The following is a 24,698-nucleotide window of genomic DNA, read 5'->3' as shown; positions in this document are numbered from 1 at the left end:
CACACTTATTGCGGGGCGCACCGGCCCCCACTCGCCCCGGGTTCCCTGGTGACCCGGAAGTGATTGAGTCACTTCCGGGTCACGAAGGGAACAAAGGCCAGGCTGGTTAATTCCGGCCTAGCCTACGAAGGGTTAAAAGGCCGTGCAGCGTGTAAGTCGGCCCCTTTGACTCCTGCGCGCCACGGCCTGCCACTTCCAGCCTCTAGGAGGCTGTAATTAATTTCCCACCCACCATCCCCTAAAGCAGATCATTGCTATTGTGTGTTATGAAGGTTTTCATAATTTGGTTACAAGTGTTTCTGTATGACAAAGTGTCTGATTAATACGTTTTGTTCCTTAGAACTTTCTCCTGTTTTCAGGTCATCAATCGTCGTATTTATTACTATACCTTGGTCAGGCGGGAAGGTCATGATTGGTGAGCAGTTAATTTAAGGTCGTTAGGGGGGCGGCGCCATTCTCGAATGGGGTCGCCCAAAGGGAGAGACAAGTGGTCTCTCATAGAACTCCAGGGGCAGGTACAGCCAATGGGGGTACATGGGTGCGGGGGAGACAGTCACGCTTTCTCTAGGCTGTTTTGCCACCCCCCACATGCACGATGACGCCAGTAAATGGCGCAGAGATGCAAGGTTCCCCCTTTAATGGAGTTAATGGAGCGTACGGGGTAACCAGGGGGCTAAAGTACCCTCACGGTAAGCGGGCCCTCTGTGCATGCGCACTTCGACAGAAGGGCGTGGTTAATAGGGCGTACGGGGGTAACCGGGGAGGGGGTGTTCCCCCCACAGTAAACGGGCCCTCATGCGTGCGCGCACTCCAACAGGAAGGCGTGGTTAATACGGCGTACGGGGGTAACCGGGGAGGGCGTGTAACCCCACGGTAAACGGGGCAACCCTGCGCATGCGCACTCCTTTCGGGAGGGCGTGGTTTAGTGATAAGGATCTGACACCAGTTATTGACTTTGCCGTAGGCCCAAATAGGTACGCAGAAAATAAAGATGGTATAATGTGATTGATATGTTAGTTTTTGGATAGGAAATACCTTGTACTAGAAATATGTTAAGGTTAGCCTTCTGAATACCTGTATATATCAATTGTAACATTTTCTGCGTAATTGTGTAAATATTGTTTATTTCAATTTTGATTTATTTTGTATGTTTTAATAAATACGGCCAGGGGGTCGAAAGATCTCCCGCCTTCCAAAGAAAGCCCTCTCATGTCCTGTTAATAATGTTATGTTAGTTAACGGAAGGGTGGGGGTCCTCCGGCAGTCCCTGGCCATAAAGGTTTTACCCACCTTTCGGTAATGTCAACGCTTAATGCCAACTATTTTCTGGATTGGCTAAAATGAACACAAGCTGTCACAGAGTGATGACGTGTGCATGCTTCACCACTGATAGGCACAAATGCATCATGGGGTGGAGGGCATTTTAACGCCTTGCCTATGGACATCTTTTCCCTGTAATTTGTTAAAGAACTATTGTGGACAATGCCAATACTTAGAGCAGTGGCGGCTGGAGAAATTTGAAAGTGGTTGAGCGTAAAATGGGCGATGGCACGCGCACCGTGGCGACCGAGCATATCGAGCGAGCCCTATCGCTATAAGGAGGGTTCGGGGGGGAAATTTTGAAAAAAGAGTGGGCAAATGGTGCATTTTCAAAGAATTTGAGGAAGCAAGAAGGCTAAAAAAGCAATTGTGAAAGTACAGTTATTACATTAATAAAGAGATCAATATCATATAATAACATAGGTAGTTGCTTAATCAGTATAAGCACAGAACTTCATATCAGACTTCGAGATTACAATGCTGAGTACCATTCATACTTAGCACATTTGCCTTCAAAATGCTCTTTTTGTGGAAGCATTCACCTTATCTGTTTGAGCTTGTAAAATAAGCAAAGCAGTGGCAGCTGGTGATTTTTCAAAGTGTAAAAAAGTTAGCCCCAAGTAAGCCCATTGATATAAGTCAAGATCAGGGGGAGGGGGTTCTTCCTCTGAGAAATTTTTGAATGAAAAAAAGGGCAAATAGTGCATTTTAAGCTAATTTAGACGAAAAAATGAAAAAGCAATAAGAATCTAGATCACATATAGGGTGCATGACAACTGAGTTGCCTGTTTGTTAATGGCATTATTGTAAGGAGGTAGGCTGAACGCTTGTAGTAAAGTACACCTGCACCCCAGTAAGCAGTCTAGGGACATAGTGTTGGACTAAACCTGACTTGTATTTTTATTTGTCACAAATGTAACATAAAATAAAAACATAGGTTGACAGTGTACGGCACAATACCAACCAGGAAAGGTAGGGTGGGTGGGTCTGTAGATGCTGTGTGGTTCAGACAAATCTGTATCTACCTCCTGCAAACAATTGTTTATTACCAAAGATCAGACCATGCAATATCAAGGTTCAACTCTTTTTCATTTACCTGGAGCTCACTCATTCCATGGAACCTAAAAATCCTCATTTCTGGTAATTCCTAATAATCAAACAGATAGACCATTTAACCATTCTGCTCCAAATGCCTCAAAGCAAACTTTAGGGTCATGTGGATGTGTCAATATATGGACAAAGTATCCCCTCCCACACATTGTAAGCCACAAAGGAGGAACTATGTCAAAGTCTAGGTTCTTTTCTAAGTGCCATCATAGAAAGTGCTGGACAGGCAGAAAGTGTCGCGTGACATCCAGCCACTTGGCAGCTATCACTCTGCACTAATGAGTATAATATATTATGCTCAAGAGCTGCCAGGGGATGATTGGTTGATGCAGAACCTGCGTTATTAAACAAGAGTGGAGTGAAGAGTGAGAATGAATTATTTTTGTTAAGTTTTGTTATGCATAAACCACATCTGAATGTGAATTACTCTGCCCACTATGGCACACCTTTACATTTGTACACTATGACTTTTGACGATTTATTGCACGTTGCTCGGAAAATGGAAGGCTTTAAGTGGAGGAAAGCTTACATACATACATTAAAAGACACCACGTTGCTTTCGGAGACTGGTGCCGAAGAGGTGGTAGTCACAAAAGGTTTGCCCAGCAAAGATCCAGACATATAGGCTGTGGACATAGGCTCAGCCTATCGAGAAATTTAGCATACAGCATGCTTTGGTATCTTCTTTAGCGCGATGAGCAATCAGAAGACCTGAAGTAAACATAATTGTGGAGAAGTGTGGCTCACTGGTTAGAGGAGGCAGACCCTGAAGCAGAGGTCCGACCCGGGACCAGGGTTCAATTCCCGACGCGGCAGGGTCTTGAGCCCAAATATCCACGGACTCGATAATTCTCGCTTCGGTGCCTACTCGAATCACGGGTTCACACTCTGCAGCTCTGGGCATTAGCCTGCTTAATCTCCACTACGGCCCCCCCGCGGCGGGATGCCTGGCTTTCACCTTGGGGAAGCCAGGACGGGTTCCCAAGGCAAGCGCCGAGATGCCTACGGGTAATCGAGCGCTATATAAGAACGCATAATAATAATAATAATAATAATAATAATGAAATTGCCATATTCATCCTAAATCTTTCATCAACAGTGATTACATGGAACCAAACTGAGAACTAATGTGTCCTTTATAAATCTGTCCCTTAATCAGTTCCTAGCATTTACTGGTGCTCTGTTCTGTTTCTCATCTTTAACAAATCCTTCCTCCACCCAACGTCACACCCTCACCCAGCCTGTAGTAATTGTGTCCATTAAATAGTCAGGACAGAAACTGATAAAAAGACGTGCCATCTGAAATACGGGCCATAGGCTATGCCAGACTCATGGCATATCCTCTTCTGAGAGCAATTCTTACGAGATAGCATTTTTCTAATGATGGTGCTGTTTACCATATTCATTATGTTGCCTGCAATGTGAGTGGATAAAACAGGAAACACAACATTGACCATTAAACATGATCACAGACCATTATTATGTTCAGATTCTAAATATACAAATCAGAAATCGGTCTCTTATTTGTGCCCGTTCATTCAAATCACTGTTTTAAGTTCAGAAAGATTTTTATTAAGATAAAAGAACACAATGGTACATAATAGTGTAAAAACCAATAAAAAATTGAGAATATATAAAATACATCAGTTAGATTGGAAAGCATACAAGAGAATAAAAAGATAAGAACAAAAAATAAAAAGTAAAATTATTCTAATAGTGTCTATAAAAGTGAAAACAACATTGTCATGAAGCACATCAAAAATGAGGAAACGATTATTTCAAAGCAAGTAAAATAGTACAATGTATAAAAAATATAAGTAAGCTGTGTATTAACAAAAAGGAAGTCACGGAGGTTTAGGTACTTGTTGTTGCAGAGGAATAGGTGTGGAGAAACGCCTGGCGCTAGTATCAATGAAAAGTATAACCGGTTCCCAGAGATCTAATCGTTTGGGTGCTAAATGTTGTGGATATACAAAAGTAGTGTCTAATCTATGATTGTAACAAATAGCGTACCACCATGCTTGATTCGAAAGTTTGGTAAAGTCTTTCAAATTTTTGGTGATTTGTTGGAAGGCCACTGCCAATAATAGATCAATTATTCTTGTGTGCATGTGATTATGTTCCCAAATAGGAGACAAGCTACCCAAAAAGACATGCAGGATAGAACAAGAGTGTGTGGAGTGAAAAATGGAATTGAGTTGTGACCAAACCTGGTCCCAGAAAAAGCGAACGAACCTGCATGTAAATAGCATGTGATGTAGATCAGCGTGTGGGAGTGAGCAAGACCAGCAGGCATGTGAGGTGGTGGAACAGTATGTATGAAGGGTGGAGGGAGTGAGTAGGAGTCTATTATATATAAAAAAGAGAGTCTGGGTCGTGTTTGCAGCTCTAGACGATTTCCTAATCTTAAACCATATTTTATTCCAAAAATCCACAGTCCAAGAAATATCCAAATCATTCCCCCAGGATAATTCTATTTTAGTTTTATCTCTTGGGAGAGATGGGGAGTGCAAACATTTGTAAATAGTAGAGGCCTTAGAACCACCAAGTAAAAGGGTACGTAGATTATCAACGTGTGTAAGAGCAGGAGGTGTATCTGGAAGGGATGTGATATATTGCGTGTAAGCAGATTGAATGGCTTGTGTTAACGTGGAATATTTGGTACGGAAGGAGGAAGGGAGATCAAAAGCAAGACTCACCTGCGTAAAGGGAAGAGGCAAGTTCTGACAATATAATTGAGGAACCCATACATTTCCTGGGGAATACCAAGATTTCCAAAAAAAGAGTTTATCATTTATTAAAATGTGTGTGTTATGCCAAATAGGAAGTTCAAAAAAGGATATGAGAGATGGAGCTGGAATAATTTTCGAGGTAAACTTGAGGATAGGAGTAGAAACAGATTGCGGTTTATGTGGGAAGGATAAGTATTCATAAAAAGAAAAGGGGGAAAGAAAAGATCCAGAGAGGGCAACTTGTAGAAGAATCTAAAAGCCATTGTGAGGATTGGGCTAATATAAAAGATTTATGGTAGAGAAAAAAGTTCGGAAAGTTTGTCCCCCCTTCTAATTTAGGGCGCGTTAATTTATGAAAAGAAATACGTGATTTTTTATGTCCCCATGGAAAATTAGAAAGAATAGAATTAATTTTCCTAAAATATTTGAGAGGAATTGGGACCGGGATCTTGGAGAGTGTGTATAGAACAATGGGAGAAAGCATCATTTTAATGGTGTCTAAACGACCTCACCAGGATAAATACAAAGGATGCCATTTTGCCGTCAAGGAGGATAGTCGATCAATACATTTATCCATACATCGTGATATTGTGCCCGCAATGGAGGAAGTACAATTTAAACCTAAATATTTAATTGAGTGAGGGCTCCAAGAGAAACCTGAGGTAGTGAAATCAGCACTGAAAGTATATTTCGTCAAAGGCAAGATTTCACATTTATCTTTATTTAATTTGTAGCCAGATACTGATGCAAAGGAGTCAACCTCACAGGAAAGCAGGTAAGGAAGTCTGGGGATTTGATAGAAACAGAAGAACGTCATCAGCATAGGCTGCCATTTTGAGGTGTGAGTCTTGGAATGTGAAGCCATGTATGTCTGTGTTTTGACGGATTCGAAGTAAAAAAGGCTCCAGAGCAATATTAAAAAGAAATGGGGAGAGAGGACATCCTTGTCTAACTCCCCGTGCAAGAGTAAAATATGAAGAGATACCCCCATTGGCAGTGACAGCAGCCCTTGGATTAGAGTATAGGATAGATATTAAAGCAGTAATTTTGGGACCAAAGCCAAACCATTTAAGTGTACTAAAGAGATAGGACCATTCAACCCTATCAAATGCCTTTTCTACATCCAAGGCAATGGCAGCCAAAGGGTGAGATAAGTGTGAAACTTTGTAAAGGACATCAAAAAATAAACGTGTATTATCTGTAATAAGTCTACCCTTAACAAAGCCGGATTGTTCAGATTCTAACAACTCTGGTAACTGAAGTTTGAATCGTAACGCCAAGGCCTTTGAGAAGATTTTATAATCTACATTAACCAGAGAAATAGGTCTGTAATTTATGCAATGTTGAGAATCTTTACCATCTTTAGGTATGAGACAAATAAGGGCGTCCGAGAAAGAACCAGTGGAGTCTTCAGATTTTAAAAAGGAAAGCATAAGGGTATGCAATTTGGGGATCAATAAGGAGGCAAAATGAGTAAAAAATTCTACAGTAATTCCGTCCGGTCCCGGAACTTTATCTTTTTTAAGAATTTTAAGAGCAGCATGTAGTTCTTTATGAGAAATATCAGATTCCAAAGAAGACAGGTCTGGACGTGATTCAGATGGAAAATGGATTTTTAGAAGGGAATTGAGAGATGGAAGGATCAGACGATAAGGTTTCAGATGTATATAAAGTTTTGTAGAAGTGAACAAATTCATTCAGGATATCATCGTCTTTAAATTGTAATGAATTGTCAGAGCTAAAAACGGATTCTATATTAAGCTTATTCTGTTTTTAAATAATTAGCCAGCAATTTCCCAGCTTTATTTTGACCGCCATAGAATTTTGCGCTCGATTTTAATAAGTAGTTAGACACATTATTGGTGGTTTCTTGATTAAATTGAATTTTGAGTTTTAAGAGTTCGGATAAACAATCTGTTGATTTGGAGGAGTAATAGGAATGTTCCAGATTTTTAATTTTGGTGAGGTTTTTGGCGCGCTATTTTACGTTTACCGGAAACAAAACAAATAATAAAGTCTCTAGCTGAGGCTTTAAACGCATCCCAGATTGCATGATAAGACAGATGGTCTGTTTGGTTAAGAGTAAAGTATTCTGTAAAAAAGGAAGTGAAAGAAGAAGAAAAGACTGGGTCTAGAGGAGAGCATTATTCAAACGCCATTTACGAGGGGAGTTAGGTTTGTGCAGAACATCAAGGGTTATGGCAACAGGAGCGTGCTCTGAGATCTGAGATCAAAATAGAGCCAATATCTGACCCAATGAATGATTGAGAAATGTTATGAGAAACAAAAATGTAATCTAGACGGGACTGAGTGTGATGTGCTGGTGAATAAAAGGAATATTCCCTAACCTGGGATTACAAATTCTCCATGCATCGATGAGTTTATGTTGTTTTATGGTTTGTACAAATGATTTATGAGATGTATGAGGTGTAAACGGGCTCAATGAATTTCGGTCTAAAAAGGGGTCAAATACATCATTACAGTCACCTGTGAGAATGAAATTATCATCATAGCAATGTTTGATTTGTTGGGAAAGAGAGGTCCAGAAGGAAGGGTCACCAATTGTTGGAGCATAAATATTCAGTAAAGAAACTGGAATATTATCTAACATAAAATTAACAAATATCCATCTCCCAATTTGATCTTGACAGTGTGATAAGATTTTAATAGATAGGGATTTACGGAAAAGAATAGCAACTCCATTGCATTTACCATCACCGGAGGAATACTGAACCTCTCCCACCCATCCTCTTTTCAGTTTTGCAGATTCCTCATCTGTTAGGTGTGATTCCTGTATGCATGCAATGTCCGCGTCTAACTTAGCCAAGTGCGTCAAAACTCGTTGGCATTTAATAGGTGAATGTAAACCTCTGACATTCCATGAGATAATTTTTAAAGGTATTGAAAAAAATTACAACAATATAAAATATTCCAATGAGAAAAACAGTGTAAATCATTTAGAATATAATAAACATCCAACCAACTGAACAGAAAACAAGAAAGAAAAATGAAAAAGTAAGAACGAGAAGAGAAAAGAAAGAGGTGAAGAAATATTCCATGAAGAAGAATGATAGGAAAAAAAGAGATGGGTGGATGGGCAAGTATGATAAGTAGAAGAAGAAAGAAGGAAGGGAAGAGAAAGATAGTGAGAAAGAGCGAATGAATGGAAGAAAAAAGAGACTTACATAAATTCCAGAACATATGGGAGGTGGAGGGGTGGAAGACCACACTGAACAATGACACATCCAGGACCCACAAGGGGAGGCAGGAGGGAGAGCGGAACAAACAAACAGACTTTAAAAATGGAGGGAAGAGGGAAGCACACAAAAACAGCATGTGGAGACAAAAATGGAAGTTAAGTAAATGCGATAATGAAGAGCATCAATATTAAAGATTATCATTTACAAAATAATCTTACAAAATGAAACATAAAAAGTAAGAACTAATACAACAGAGCGCAGAAACAAGAAAAAATAACCATCACAACTCAGTCTACATCATCTAAATAGAGTTCATCGACGAGGCAGTTTCCATTGTGTCAGCGTGAAATGAGTAAAGAAAACTCTTTAACTTAAGTGGATCTTCGTAAGTTGTATTTCTGTTGTCAATAGTCACTTTGAACAAACATGGATGGAAGAGGCCATATCTGGCGTTGATTGAACGTAATTGCGGTCTCAGGGACAAAAATTCTTTACTTCGGTCTGCAGTTGATTTAGCGTAATCCTGAGAAAAATACAGAGATTTTCCTGACCACATTCTGCGATTCATCGCTCTGGCAGCTGACAAGACCTTCAGCAAATCAGTATATTCAAGAAAATACAAAATCACTCCTCTCGGTTTCTGAGTTGAAGTGGAAGACGTTGAGTGGGATGGAGGCCCCAATCGGTGTGCTCTTTGAATGTTCAAGGTAGTACTCTCAGGCAACTTAAGAAGAGTTGGAAGAAATTTTTAAAGAAGGCAGGCGGGTCTGAACCCTCCGTACCTTCAGGAAGACCATAAATGCGAAGGTTGTTTCTTCTATTCCTGTTTTCTAAATTTTCAATCTGCTTGTGGAGTACAGTAACCTGTGAGGATATAGAATCCACTTTGGAAGTAGAAGAGGAAATAGACTCAACATTTCGCTCCAACACTGTGAATCGTTGATCTATGGTAGACCATTTGTCAGAAAGCATCTGAAGTGTGGACTTAGTTTCCTCTATAAAAGGTCTCAACGCCCTAATCTCCTCAATAGTAGGTCCATTGTAACAGAGGTCGACTGTTTAGGCGGAGAAGGAGGGTCTTTTTTCAGCCTTTTCGTAGAAGCTTTGGTGACGACAGAACTGTAAGTAGTAGAAGGCGTTGAAGCACCCTTACGTGAGGAGGTATCTGAGGTCTCCATGTATAAGCAGTCAAAACGAGAACTGGTGCGTAATAAAAATTTGCGAGGTGAAGGCTGAGGCAATGAAGAGATTTTAGACAAGCGTCTCATAAGCCTGAAACAAGCGTTGCATCAATACCAAGTGATAAGCGTGGTGAGGCAAGATACAAAAAAAAACCTATGGGGATAAGATGACAATAAGCCTAAGCAAACAAATATGTGCAATAGCAAAAACAGGGCACACTAACATTAGAATACAGTAATACCCTAAAAGACTATAACAGGAAAACTGTGCACAATTATGAGCAAAAAGCATAAATTGACAAGGATTCTCCGTCAAGCAAAGAAGATAATAAAGCTGTGTAACATTTTTGCAGTATGAAAGTCCAGAGAGAGCCAAGCATTGAAATTGGATAAATGACTGAGTGTAGAGTCACAGTGATAAGTTGCCATAAAATGCAAAGAGACGAGCAAAAAACATGTCAGTCAATTGAGGAGCATGTAAGTTCTAAGAAGTAAAAGTTCCAGAGATGTAGAGGGCTTGAGAAAAAAATAAAAATCACAAAATGGCGCCAAGAAAACCATCAGCACGCTGTTAAATTGCAGGTAGGACAAGCTGACTGTTGAGAAATACCTGTGGTGAAATGCTGAGTCCACTAAGTTGCGCTTGAAGGAAGGAGCGAGCTGTATCTTTAAAATGCCGCCTAAAATGCAGCTAGGAGAAGCATCTCCATCCGCAGCATAAAAGCGACAAAATGGCGGCTGCGACGTCGGCGAAGCCGCGTCACTAGAATCTTTCGCCTTAAACTTCGGATATCAGCAGTTTTAAGTCACCAGAAAGGTAACAATCAAGGCACCATAACTTCGGACAGATTCTCCATCAAATTGGAGGCTGTCTGTGATGTCGAAATGCACCGCCCGTTCCGTTCTACTCCTATTCGCCACAGAGCATCATGGAAGAGCCACCATTGCAGTCGGGCGCAAGCCACGCCCTCCATTCATATCACTGTTAATCGAAATGAAACCACTGTGTCTTTCACATCCCACGCTGGCTTCACGGGAAGTTGCGTGACAGGACTTTTGACTTCATTACAGTCACAGGAAGTGGATGAAGAATTGGATGCCCATCTAGCTGAATTGGCAAATGACCTCACCAGATAGATGTGGATGGAGATACAGAAATGTTGCATGAATTTATAAATTATTGAAATAACAGATAGGGACACCGGCTTCTGAAATTGGCCAAAGCTGGAGGAATAGTTGCTCTGAAAAGTTCAAAATTACTCAAGTGAGGTTAAGAGAGTCGCAAAGTAGTCAGCAGGGTTTGCAAGCACGAGAGTGGTATAGACTGTCACCCATAGCCACCTCTAAATGAAGCCCAAACTGCTGTTCTAGTTGACTCAGGCCTCCTCTCTTTAACCAACATTAGCTATAATTCCTTATTTATCCAATCTTCTTTCATTTATGTAATCCCACCGCAAAGCTATTTTGCCTGTAAACTCAGCCGTGGCCGGCATGCTCACGGGAGGGAGGAGGGGGAAGCATGGGGGAATAAAAATAAACAAATAATAAAATGTTAGGTTCAGCCAGTTCACGTCACCCGTGGTAGCAGTGAACACGAGGTGTGTCTGCCTCGACGAGGAGACTCTGATGTCATGCTCGCTCCTGGCTGGCTGGCAAGTACCGCCTGCGTCTCTCAGCCAATCCAGACACTGCCCCAGCAGCAATGCCAAGATTGGCTTGAGCAGTAGTGTGCATGTTCTGTTTAGGGCTTAAAAAAGTTTGCGACCAGCCCGAACATGCGCACTAGGCTGCTAATTAGAAGAGGTCCATGGAACAACCCTCGCTCTTCTAATGAGCAGCCAAGTGCACATGTTTGGGTTGGTCCCAACATTTTTAAGCCCTAAACAGAACACGCGCACTTTTGCTGTGCGCTCCGCCGACCACCTGATCCATATTATCGTCGATGTCATGATGACTCATCAGACACTTGCACTGAGCTCCTGCTGCCCCACCCTCTTCTGAGCCCATGCCTCTGGCGGCCTGGGATTGCAAATGTGAGTGAGAGACTGTCTGAGAGTAACGGCAACGCTTGTTACTCAACTCGAGTGCCTCAAATTCATTAGTGGGGCAACGCCCAAGCGCCGTAATGGATGCACCGCCCCTGACTTAGAGAGGACTTTGGGTCAGACAATTGCTTCCCTTTGATTGGTTTTCTTGTAAGTGATTGGTTTTCTTGTAAGTGACATTTGTTTGCTTTCCATTCCCTGGCTTTCATTCCCCTTGAGTTTGACCCTTCCCTGGAGCATAGCTTCTTTACTATCCTTTTGAGTGGATAACTTCTATCTTTCCACTCCTAATATTCAATGAACAACTTTTTTAGTTTCTCTTTCAGCACTCTGGGGGAGTGCATGTGTTTACTTGCTCTTTTCCTATGTGCCTCTCCTCCCCACTTCGCTTCCTGTTCCCCCTGTGTGCCGCTCTGTTTGATGTCAATTTAGTACCTGTAGGTGGCACAACAGTGCTGTTACTCTGTATTTTGCCCCAAAAAATGCAGCATAAATCTGACCTGCTTGTTTTCAATTTGTTGCTGTCTTTTTGGTTCCTTTTTCACCTGTTTACAACTATTTGGTTTGAGTGCTCCTGGCCATTCAAGTGCAAAATGGATGACTTTGTGTGTTCTGTGTTGCTTTTACAGAAGTTTATTAAGCCATTCAATGATACCCTTACAAATGAGATTTTAACTATTATGTACTTTATTCACAATAATATATTTGTAACTTTAACATCTATATTGTGGGTGAATCACTTAAAATTGTATAACCAACAGTGTGGACACTAAATATCAGTTGGAAGGGGGGGTGATGCTCCTCTGCCATAGCTGAAGCCACTGCCGCAACCTAGGGCCAAATTTGCCCTAGTTAGAGCTCATCAGTCAGGTGTTGCTTGGTTCCAGTGACAGGCATACCCGTCCCTAAGTGGGACGGGTATGCCCAGACGTGGGTCCCGTGCACAACATGTCACTGGAACCAAGCTATACCTATATGATGACCCCTAATTTGGGCAATACTGGTCCTGGGTTGCTCGTGCTCCGGTTCAGGGAGAACCTGGTCTGACAGTTTGAGCTGTAATGTCCCCATTGAAGCAGGGTCAAGACTGGTTTGCATATGACTGAGTAGAAACTGAGGTGAGATGATATGCACTATAACAATCCACTGGGATGTGTCCCAAGTAATTGCCAATGGCTGAGATTGGTTCACGCATTACATCCATTGCTTTTTTTGTATACTTTAGTGTGTCACCCTAATTGTGATGGTGCGCTCAGATGTGGGTCTTGTGCACACTGTGCAACTGGAACCAAGGTATACCTGGCTGATAAGTCCTAACTGGGGCAAAACACATCCTGGGCTGCTTGCGTTTCGGTTCCGAGAGGACCTGCCCTGGCTGCTCAGGTTGAACTATTTCATTTGAACAGGGAAAATACAACAAAAGCCCTTGTTACACATCACATATCCAGTAAATACTCTTAGGGTCAGTCACTTATTGCTTTTAAGCGGGGGAGGTTCTAGTGCACCTCTATGAATTGCCCATCATGCGTGTTTTATTAAAGTCAAACCAGGTTCTATCTTTTGCGGTGAATACTAAATATGAGAAAAAAGTGTAGCTATAGTAAGTGCCTCACGTGTGCACCCACCAAAGGGTGATTGAGAGGTTCTCAACAACTTGCTCACTCTTTCATCATCAGCAACTATCCTATATAGGGAAGGGCTTAAAACGGTCTATACATTGTATGGGTTTTTTAATCATGAGTGCGGGCACAACAAATTAAAACATGTGCAATGTGCTTTACACAACTAAATTGTAACTTGTTTTTCCTTGTGAGGAAAAGTATCTCCCCCCCTTTACTGGGATCCACAGGTATATTATGAGATGTGTGCCACACATGAAAGAAGTGTTTAGGCTACACACACACACACACACACACACACACACACACACAACATTCTTCTGCACTTGTCTGGGTGTTGGCTCCGTTCCCTATATAGGAAAGTTGTCTATGATGAAAGAGCGAGCAAGGCGACGAGACCCTGCCAATACCTCTTTGGTGGTGGCTTACGTGAGGCACTTTTATAGATACACTTTTTTCATTTTTATTATATTAAGGATGAACCACGATGCATGGGACCTGGCTTGGCTTCAATAAAACACACATAATGGGGTGGTTCACAGATATGCCTTAGAACCTCCTTCACTTAAAAGTAAGAAGTGGGGGACCATAAACGTATTTACTGGATATGTGATGCGTAACAAGGGCTTTCATTGTATTTTTGATTGTGAGTGGAGGGCACCCGTGATGCTTCCTTTTTCTCTCTATTGCTCCACTTTGTTTAAGAACTTCATTTGAGCAGGGTCAAGCCTGATTTGCATGTGTTTGGGTCCACACTGAGGGAACATGGTGTGCAAAACAACGATGGACTGGAATTGGCTTGAGTAATTACCATTGGTTGTGAATAATGTAATCTTTCCATCTATCATTTTTTTGTATACTTCAGGAAACAAGTAGGCAGCATTGTGCTGTGTCAAAGGGAAAGTGAAAAATAGAGCTACATATAAAAAGTTGTGTTATTGTTTTCATTTCTAGAAGCTCTGGTGACCTCTTGACTGCCAAGCACCCACGTATACACACTTGCAACATATTGCAAGAGTATGTGGGTTTTCTTTTTCAGAGTTCACCATGGAAGTAGATTCATCCAATACAATTCTAGCTGTGTAATAATAGTCATAATAATAGTCAAACTTTGTATGTGTGCTGCACAATGCAGCACACTGGTAAACAAATAACAGTGAAGGAGAAGGTAAATATTTGTCTTCTATTATGACCGCCTCGAGGCAGATTCATTTTTGTGTGGCAATCCTTGTCTATGCATGTTTTAGGAACATATGTATTGTAAAACAAAGTTCATGCATATTTGCATGGGAAATTCCATGTCCCACTCCTGGAACATAGCATAACCGGTATTTGTTAAGTGAACATTCACCCATTCACTTGGCGCTGAATAACTGCTGTTTATTGTTACCCAACTCAACGGTACTCATTTTATCGACCTCAGAAGGATGAAAGGATGAGTGGGCCCGCTGGGATTGGAACTTGTGACCATGATGAGGTCGAACACAGGCCCCTGCAGTGGATGCATTACTCCACTAAGCCACCAGACCCGGAATGCACACTTTATGCAATTTCCTGCAAAGTTGCACATAGCAGTTCTTAAATACACTTTACTCACTCGTCTAAGGCATTCTCCAGACCATATCTTGACAAATAACGACCATTCTACATATTGTCCTGGGAAAGGACTTTCAGATTTTGTGGGCCTAGAAACAGGAAAAAACAGCTGTCCAGACACGAGATTTTGAATATGGTTCAGTATTTGCTTTAAATAAGCAGTATAAAGCAGCTACTGCAAAAAAGACGGAATGAGATAATTACTCAGCATTTAACACGGTAGCTCAATCAGCATCTATGAAGGATAGCAAGTCATTCTGGTCTGCTGTAATTGCCATTCGAACCCTAAACCATGCTGTGACTCTATCTAGTTGTAAGACCCCTGGTGACACATGGGTGGCTTATTTTTCTAAAACATACACGACCATAGCAATGACCACACATCCAGCATGATTGGCAGCAAGCATCAGGGCATACTGGTTTCATTGTCTGAAGTTGTTGGCTCTATACAACAGACCATTAGTGGGAAGGCACCTGGGCCGGATGGAGTTTCCATAGTGTAACATTGTGTTATGGGCACTGCTATTGACTAAAGTTTTCAACAACCTTGCATACTCACTGGTACCGACTCCATGGACTACTTCAACTATTGTCTCAATTTTTTTAAAAGGGAACCAGGCTCAACCTAGTTGGTATTGCCCTTTCTTACTTATTGATATAGTCATCAAAATAATAGGTAGAGTTATTTATAATCCGATCAAGGAATGGGCATCAGAAAATGCTATATTACATTGCTGTAAGTATGGCTTCAGAAATCGTCTAGGTACAATCGAGCAATGTTTGAAATTAAATCTAATTATTGGCAAGTGCACAATAGCTAAACAAACTCCACCTTATTTTGTATTCATCGATTTGACCTCGGCATTTGACTGATAAAGATGAAAGCCAGAATAAGGTTTGGGGTAAATGGCAAACTTTACAATGAAATCAAAAACTTTCAAGGGTTGAGACAAGGCTGTGTTTTGGCACCCATACTTTTTAAACTCTGGGCCATATTATCAAGAAAGGGCGATACACGGGAGGAGCTTCGCGCGCAACCAAGATGGCCACGTGAGCTTAGGGCTCCCGAGACCCTCGTAACCTCCCGTATTTATCCTGTCCATTATCCTGTTCCTCGTTGACGTTTTGGTGAAGGCGAACCGCGAGTGAGGCGAACTTTGCTTTCAGATCCTGAATCGGACCCTGAGAACCGGAGAAACAGAGCTTCGAAGATTGGGGCCTACGTCTGTGTAAAGCCTGGCTGTGGAGTTGGCATGGTGCCCGAGCAGTAATTGAATAACATCGGCTGGCGGAGGCGGGGATGTCTGGTCCGGTGACTTTCACTTTCGATTCTGATCCGGGGAAGACCTGCGACTGGTGAAGGGACCACCCCACTCCCGGGATATTGCTACCCTGTGTTACGCACGAGTGTTATTCTTCAGCACCGTGTGGCTCAGTAAGACCATCTGGCCTGTGCCTTCCAGCTTTGATCCCTTTGGCCTGAGGTGAGACGAGGACCGCCATCTTTCCACATTGCCTCATCGGCCCGGATCCGACTCTCGCCCGATAAGACTGGGAAACCGGAGAGTGCCACGCAGGAACTTAAGACCACTAGGCGAGGTGGCTATACACAGACTAATAGTATCGACCGCTATGCCCAAGTTAAGGGTTCCCCCGGTGGAGCGGGCAGGTCGCAGGAGGACTTGAAAAAACCCCCGACTACGGCGACGGAGCTGACCTTACAGGACGTAATGGCGGCTATTGAGGGGATCAAGTCCACACTGGGACAATAAATAGCGACTCTCGACCATAAATTGGATACTGTGGCGATTGACGTCAATTTGATCCGCACGGACTTGGCGAAGACGAATGAAAAAGTCAAGTCTCTGGATCTTAAGACCTCCAGCTTGACAGGTGATGTCGCGGATCTCCAAACTGAAGTCGGGCGCTTAAGAACTGCCAGTGCCACCCTCACCCGTCATCTGGATGACTATGAAGGGAGAGCCAGGCGAAACAATGTTCGTATTATTGGTGTTCTGGAGAAGGCCACAGAACCATCGGTTGACCTATTTGTGGAAGATCTCATCGTTAACCACCTGGCACCTAAGGGACTGAGTAAGTTCTTTATGGTTGAACGAGCCCACAGAGTTCCGGGCGGCAGACCGAATCTGGGTGCACCACCGAGGCCTATTATTGCAAGAATTTTCAATTTTCGGGATAGGGACGCTATCTGCAGGCCTCCCGAATGAATGGGACCACAAAGTTCGAAAATGCTACCATCAGCTTTTACCCGGACTTCACTCAATCGGTCCAGAAACAAAGACTTGGATTTTTAGGGGTGAAGAGGCGACTGCGCGACAGGGGTCTCAAGTACGCCATGCTTTTCCCAGCCAAGCTATGAATCGAACACGCAGAGCGGACTTATTTTTTCAACAATCCGGAAGTGGTATCTGACTGGTTGGACGCTCTGCCGAAGCAGAGTTCACCGGAGGAGCAGTCTGGGGGGCAGAAGGTGGACTTACGGAACAGGAATGAACTCCGGTTGCATGGTACTCTTTTGTGAGCCTCAAACTGTGGTTCGAAAATCCTGACAATTGATCAATGAGACATTGGGGGGGTTGTGGGGACATGGGTGGGGTCCTTTTCCTCCTCTGTGTTTTCTTTTTATAGCTTAGGTAGATGAGGGGGCGACAGGCACACTGCAAGTTGGGGTGGCTTTTTAGTCTTGAGCAGGGGTGCAGGGTGGGGGGGGTTGTAACGGGACGTTGGGGGGAATGGTTGGGGGCTTTGTTGGGATGTGTGTCTGTTATTTTGCAAGGCTATGTATCCTTAGATTGTTTGATCGAGGTACCGGGTTCTGTCAGGGGTTGGATTCTTTTACTTTTTCTGGATGGGGGTAGAGGGCTGAAATTGATAAGTTGGAATGTGAATGGGCTCGGGGATAGGATAAAGCGTGGGGTGGTGTTGCAGATGTTGAAGCGTTTCTCTCCAGATGTGGTCCTTCTTCAAGAGACGCATTTGATTGGTAATACTTGTCATGCTCTTAACAGGAGGGGTTACCGTTTAGTCGCACACTCCGGGTTTTCCACTGGTTCCAGGGGGGTTGTTGTCCTCCTCAAAAGCTCCCTCCCGTTTGAGATTGACTCCACAGTCATAGATGACCGAGGGCGCTATGCCGCTCTCACGGGGAGGTGGGAGGGCCGGACTCTCTCCCTGGTTTCCGTGTATGTCCCCCCTGGCTTACAGTCCACCACCTTTGCAGACTTGGGGAGAGTTATTCTTGCTCTCCCCTAGGGGTCTCTGATAGTAGGAGGTGATTTTAATGCAGTGGTATCCGGTCTGGATGATCGGCATCCTCCCAGGGACTTGAGGGGGGCGCAGAACTGGCTTCAGGACTTCCATGACACTCCGGGATTGATTGATTGTTGGAGTTGTTGCACCCCACTCAGAAGCAATATACGTTCTTGTCGGGTGCTCACGGTAGTCTCTCTAGGATTGACTATGTATTGGTGCCGTCTGCACAGGCCCTCACCATCACTGAGGCCAGACATTTGGCTCGGGGAATTTCAGACCACTCCCCATTGTGGCTCCGGATGGAGTTGGGCCCGGGATCCGAGGCCCGGGTCGCCCCGATTAACCCTTGGTATCTCCGTAACCCTAAAACCCGTGTTGCCCTGATAAAAGCTCCTGACCTGTATTTTTCGGAGAATGAAGGTTCTGTTTCGTCTGCCGTATCGCTGTGGAAGGCTTTTAAGACTGTCCTCAGGGGTCAGGCCCTATCGTTGATAGCAGATGTGAAAAAGCGACGGGATAAGGAGGTTGTTAGGGTCAAGACGGCGATAGCGGACTTGGAGCTTGACCTGGAGCGATGTGTCACCCGTACCGCGACCCATGTACTAAGGCTTAAACAACTTGAATACAGGGCATTGGTCACCGACGCGGCGAAGGTCATGAGTAGGGAGCAGCAGGGGCGTTTGTATGATGTGGGTGATAAGGCTGGTAAATTGATTGCGTGGTTGGACAAGAAAGATAGAGCTAATCGAGTGGTGCCTGTGATCGAGCTGGCTGATGGAGCTCGGGTCTCGGATCCTAGAGAGATAGCTCGGTGTTTCGCGGAGCACTTCCGGACAGTATACTCCTCCGTGTCGGATAGACCAGAGGAGGATTCACATTTATTGTTGCGAGATATAGCTCTGCCACGTCTCTCTGATGTTGACAGGGAACGTATGGACGCTGCGATAACGGCTGATGAGGGGGCTATTGCGATCCGTTCCCTGCGTTCGGGGAAAGCGATGGGTCCCAATGGCTTGCCTATTGAGTTATATAAGCTACGACCAGACAAGATGGCGCCCTATCTACGAGACATGTTCATGGAATCTCGGGAATGTGGTTCTCTTCCCCGTGATCAGCGTTTAGCTACTATTGTGGTGATTCACAAGGAGGGGAAACCGCGTGACCGATGTGCATCGTACCGACCTATTTCTCTTCTCAACGCTGAACCTAAGATTCTTGCGAAAGTGTTGGCTAACCGATTGATCACCGTTATAAGTGAGTTGGTACATCCGGATCAATCCGGTTGCATCCCACACAGGAATACTGCCCTTAATCTCCGACGTGTAAACGGGGTTCTCGCGAGAGCCGCGACATTGCGTGAGCTGGCCATCTTGGCGTCGCTGGATGCCACGATGGCCTTCGACACTGTGGAGTGGCCTTACTTGTGGGCTGCTTTGGCTAAATTTAGATTCGGTCCTGGCTTTATCGGTTGGGTGAGGCTCCTCTATGAGGATCCCCTCGCACAAGTTGTTGTTAACGGCCGAGTTTCTGCTCCGTTTAGTCTTGGGAGGGGAACTCGTCAGGGATACCCTTTGTCGCCCCTCCTGTTTGCGCTGGCGCTTGAGCCCCTTGCAGCATGGATTCGATGGGAGCCCTCTATGAAGGGCATTCGGTGGTCCTTGGAATTTGAGGATCGCATCTCTTTCTATGCGGACGATATCTTATTGTATTTAACGTCGCCCCGGAAATCATTGATAGTTTAGTGTGATGTCTTGACTTAATTTGGTAGGAATTCTGGCCTCATTATTAACTGGTCGAAATCCTATCTGTATGTCCTCTCCGGCAGCGTTCCTCATCTTCCGAAAAACTGTCCTATCCAGATCGCACAAACGGGGTTTAAATACCTCGGTATTTACATAACATTGGACCCCGCAATTAGATATGAGCAAAATCTTCTCCCACCGCTGTCTCGCTTAAGGCAAGATGTTGCGGGGTGGCGTAGGCTTCCGCTGTCCCCGCTTGGCCATGCGGCCCTCTTCAAAATGATGTTCTTGCCTCGTTTTCTTTACGCCCTCCAAAATACTCTCGATGTTGTACCGGCTAGGTATTTCCGGGCCATTGAAGATCTTCAGAGGAAGTTGATCTGGGACGGGAGGCCTCGTATTGCGCTAGCTAAATTAACGCTCCCGTGGTACGACGGAGGTTTCGCCCTCCCCGATATAAAACGTTACTATTGGGCGTCTCAACTCAGTGCCATAAACCATCGTCTGTATGGTCCAGAATTAAATCCTGCCATTTCCATGGATAGGTGGATGGTACCGGGGGTAATTACTATAGAGCGCTGTATTCTCACTCGGTAATAAAGGATCTGTTGGGACCCACCAAGACAGCTGTACTACTGTGGCGGGACGCGAATTGCTCCATGGGATGGAAGGATCGCTGTGACTCGAGCAACCCCGCTTTTTGAATCCGATAAACTCTGTAAATTGTGGAATACCAAGGGGTTCGATAAATGGGACCTCATTGGTATTAGTAAGGTGGGAGACCTCTGGCTTAAGGGTCAAATTAAATCGTTCGAGTCATTGCAGACAGAGTTCGAGTTAGGTGCCGCGGAGTACTACCGGTATCTCCAGGTTCGTCATGCACTGCGATCTGTTTGCCCGCAGGGGGCTACAGTCCCCGAATCATCCCCACTTGAGGATAGGTTGCTGGACGGCCATGTGCCGGACAGCACAATCTCCCTTGTCTATAAGAAATTGATAAATGATAGAGCAGGCCTCCTAACACACCTTCGTGATTTGTGGACCTGTGACGGCCTGGAGCTGGACAATGAAGACTGGCAATCAGCAATCTCCTCTCCGAAGGAAGTAGCAATCCCAGCTCCACTCCGCCTTGTTCAACTGAAAATCCTACATAGAGTGTACGTCACAGGCCCACGTTTGGTCCACATGGGCTTTTCCGAGGCGGGATTGTGTAAGCGAGGTTGTGGGAGGGTAGGGACATTTCTGCATATTATCTGGGAGTGTCGAGAGGTGGCTGCCTTCTGGGGTGGAGTGCATGATATAATGAAAGATGTCACAGGGATTGCCCTCTTACCGGAAGCCAGGCGATGCCTACTGAATGTCCGGGAGCCCACAGATTACAATGCAGCTCAGACTCAGTGGGCGACCCTGGGGAACATGATTGCCAAACGAGATATTGCTCAATTGTGGGGCTCCCAAAGGCCATCTACAGTAGAAGGGTGGAAAGAGAACATGGACTGGTGCATGTTTAGGGAAAAAACTGTATACTTGGCCCGGGGCCGCCCCCGGAAGTGGTGTAACAAGTGGGGTCCTTGGAACAGCTACCGTGGAGATATGTGTGCACCTCCGGCTGTGGACAACCCTCACCCATCACTTTCCCACTGACCCCGCATTCTGATTGTTCTATTGTATGGACATCTCCTTTACTCTTGCACAACAAATTAAAACATGTGCAATGTGCTTTACGCAACTAAATTGTAACTTGTTTTTCCTTGTGAGGAAAAGTATCTCCCCCCCTTTTTCGGAGAATGAAGGTTCTGTTTCGTCTGCCGTATCGCTGTGGAAGGCTTTTAAGACTGTCCTCAGGGGTCAGGCCCTATCGTTGATAGCAGATGTGAAAAAGCGACGGGATAAGGAGGTTGTTAGGGTCGAGACGGCGATAGCGGACTTGGAGCTTGACCTGGAGCGATGTGTCACCCGTACCGCGACCCATGTACTAAGGCTTAAACAACTTGAATACAGGGCATTGGTCACCGACGCGGCTAAGGTCATGAGTAGGGAGCAGCAGGGGCGTTTGTATGATGTGGGTGATAAGGCTGGTAAATTGATTGCGTGGTTGGACAAGAAAGATAGAGCTAATCGAGTGGTGCCTGTGATCGAGCTGGCTGATGGAGCTCGGGTCTCGGATCCTAGAGAGATAGCTCGGTGTTTCGCGGAGCACTTCCGGACAGTATACTCCTCCGTGTCGGATAGACCAGAGGAGGATTCACATTTATTGTTGCGAGATATCGCTCTGCCACGTCTCTCTGATGTTGACAGGGAACGTATGGACGCTGCGATAACGGCTGATGAGGTGGCTATTGCGATCCGTTCCCTGCGTTCGGGGAAAGCGATGGGTCACAATGGCTTGCCTATTGAGTTATATAAGCTACGACCAGACAAGATGGCGCCCTATCTACGAGACATGTTCATGGAATCTTGGGAATGTGGTTCTCTTCCCCGTGATCAGCGTTTAGCTACTATTGTGGTGATTCACAAGGAGGGGAAACCGCGTGACCGATGTGCATCGTACCGACCTATTTCTCTTCTCAACGCTGAACCTAAGATTCTTGCGAAAGTGTTGGCTAACCGATTGATCACCGTTATAAGTGAGTTGGTACATCCGGATCAATCCGGTTGCATCCCACACAGGAATACTGCCCTTAATCTCCGACGTGTAAACGGGGTTCTCGCGAGAGCCGCGACATTGCGTGAGCCGGCCATCTTGGTGTCGCTGGATGCCACGATGGCCTTCGACACTGTGGAGTGGCCTTACTTGTGGGCTGCTTTGGCTAAATTTAGATTCGGTCATGGCTTTATCGGTTGGGTGAGGCTCCTCTATGAGGATCCCCTCGCACAAGTTGTTGTTAACGGCCGAGTTTCTGCTCCGTTTAGTCTTGGGTGGGGAACTCGTCAGGGATACCCTTTGTCGCCCCTCCTGTTTGCGCTGGCGCTTGAGCCCCTTGCAGCATGAATTCGATGGGAGCCCTCTATGAAGGGCATTCGGTGGTCCTCGGAATTTGAGGATCGCATCTCGCTCTATGCGGACGATATCTTATTGTATTTAACGTCGCCCCGGAAATCATTGATAGTTTAGTGTGATGTCTTGACTTCATTTGGTAGGAATTCTGGCCTCATTATTAACTGGTCAAAATCCTATCTGTATGTCCTCTCCGGCAGCGTTCCTCATCTTCCGAAAAACTGTCCTATCCAGATCGCACAAACGGGGTTTAAATACCTCGGTATTTACATAACATTGGACCCCGCAATTAGATATGAGCAAAATCTTCTCCCACCGCTGTCTCGCTTAAGGCAAGATGTTGCGGGGTGGCGTAGGCTTCCGCTGTCCCCGCTTGGCCATGCGGCCCTCTTCAAAATGATGTCGTTGCCTCGTTTTCTTTACGCCCTCCAAAATACTCTTGATGTAGTACCGGCTAGGTATTTCCGGGCCATTGAAGATCTTCAGAGGAAGTTGATCTGGGACGGGAGGCCTCGTATTGCGCTAGCTAAATTAACGCTCCCGTGGTACGACGGGGGTTTCGCCCTCCCCGATATAAAACGTTACTATTGGGCGTCTCAACTCAGTGCCATAAACCATAGTCTGTATGGTCCAGAATTAAATCCTGCCATTTCCATGGATAGGTGGATGTTACCGGGGGTAATTACTATAGAGCGCTGTATTCTCACTCGGTAATAAAGGATCTGTTGGGACCCACCAAGACAGCTGTACTACTGTGGCGGGACGCGAATTGCTCCATGGGATGGAAGGATCGCTGTGACTCGAGCAACCCCGCTTTTTGAATCCGATAAACTCTGTAAATTGTGGAATACCAAGGGGTTCGATAAATGGGACCTCATTGGTATTAGTAAGGTGGGAGACCTCTGGCTTAAGGGTCAAATTAAATTGTTCGAGTCATTGCAGACAGAGTTCGAGTTAGGTGCCGCGGAGTACTACCGGTATCTCCAGGTTCGTCATGCACTGCGACCTGTTTGCCCGGAGGGGGCTACAGTCCCCGAATCGTCCCCACTTGAGGATAGGTTGCTGGACGGCCATGTGCCGGACAGCACAATCTCCCTTGTCTATAAGAAATTGATAAATGATAGAGCAGGCCTCCTAACACACCTTCATGATTTGTGGACCCGTGACGGCCTGGAGCTGGACAATGAAGACTGGCAATCAGCAATCTCCTCTCCGAAGGAAGTAGCAATCCCAGCTCGACTCCGCCTTGTTCAACTGAAAATCCTACATAGAGTGTACGTCACAGGCCCACGTTTGGTCCACATGGGCTTTTCCGAGGCGGGATTGTGTAAGCGAGGTTGTGGGAGGGTAGGGACATTTCTGCATATTATCTGGGAGTGTCGAGAGGTGGCTGCCTTCTGGGGTGGAGTGCATGATATAATGAAAGATGTTACAGGGATTGCCCTCTTACCGGAAGCCAGGCGATACCTACTGAATGTCCGGGAGCCCACAGATTACAATGCAGCTCAGACTCAGTGGGCGACCCTGGGGAACATGATTGCCAAACGAGATATTGCTCAATTGTGGGGCTCCCAAAGGCCACCTACAGTAGAAGGGTAGAAAGAGAACATGGACTGGTGCATGTTTAGGGAAAAAACTGTATACTTGGCCCGGGGCCGCCCCCGGAAGTGGTGTAACAAGTGGGGTCCTTGGAACAGCTACCGTGGAGATATATGTGCACCTCCGGCTGTGGACAACCCTCACCCATCACTTTCCCACTGACCCCGCATTCTGATTGTTCTATTGTATGGACATCTCCTTTACTCTTGCCCTCCCCCCCTTCCATTCCTTAACATCGCTGTTGATTTCTTTGTACTGTTTTACTTTTCCTTCCCGTCTGGAATTG

The sequence above is a fragment of the Lissotriton helveticus genome, chromosome 10 (genome assembly GCF_964261635.1).
Source record: "Lissotriton helveticus chromosome 10, aLisHel1.1, whole genome shotgun sequence".
Classification (NCBI taxonomy): Eukaryota; Metazoa; Chordata; class Amphibia; order Caudata; family Salamandridae; genus Lissotriton; species Lissotriton helveticus.
The sequence above is the reverse complement of the archived record's forward strand: the minus strand, read 5'-3'. Positions refer to the sequence as shown.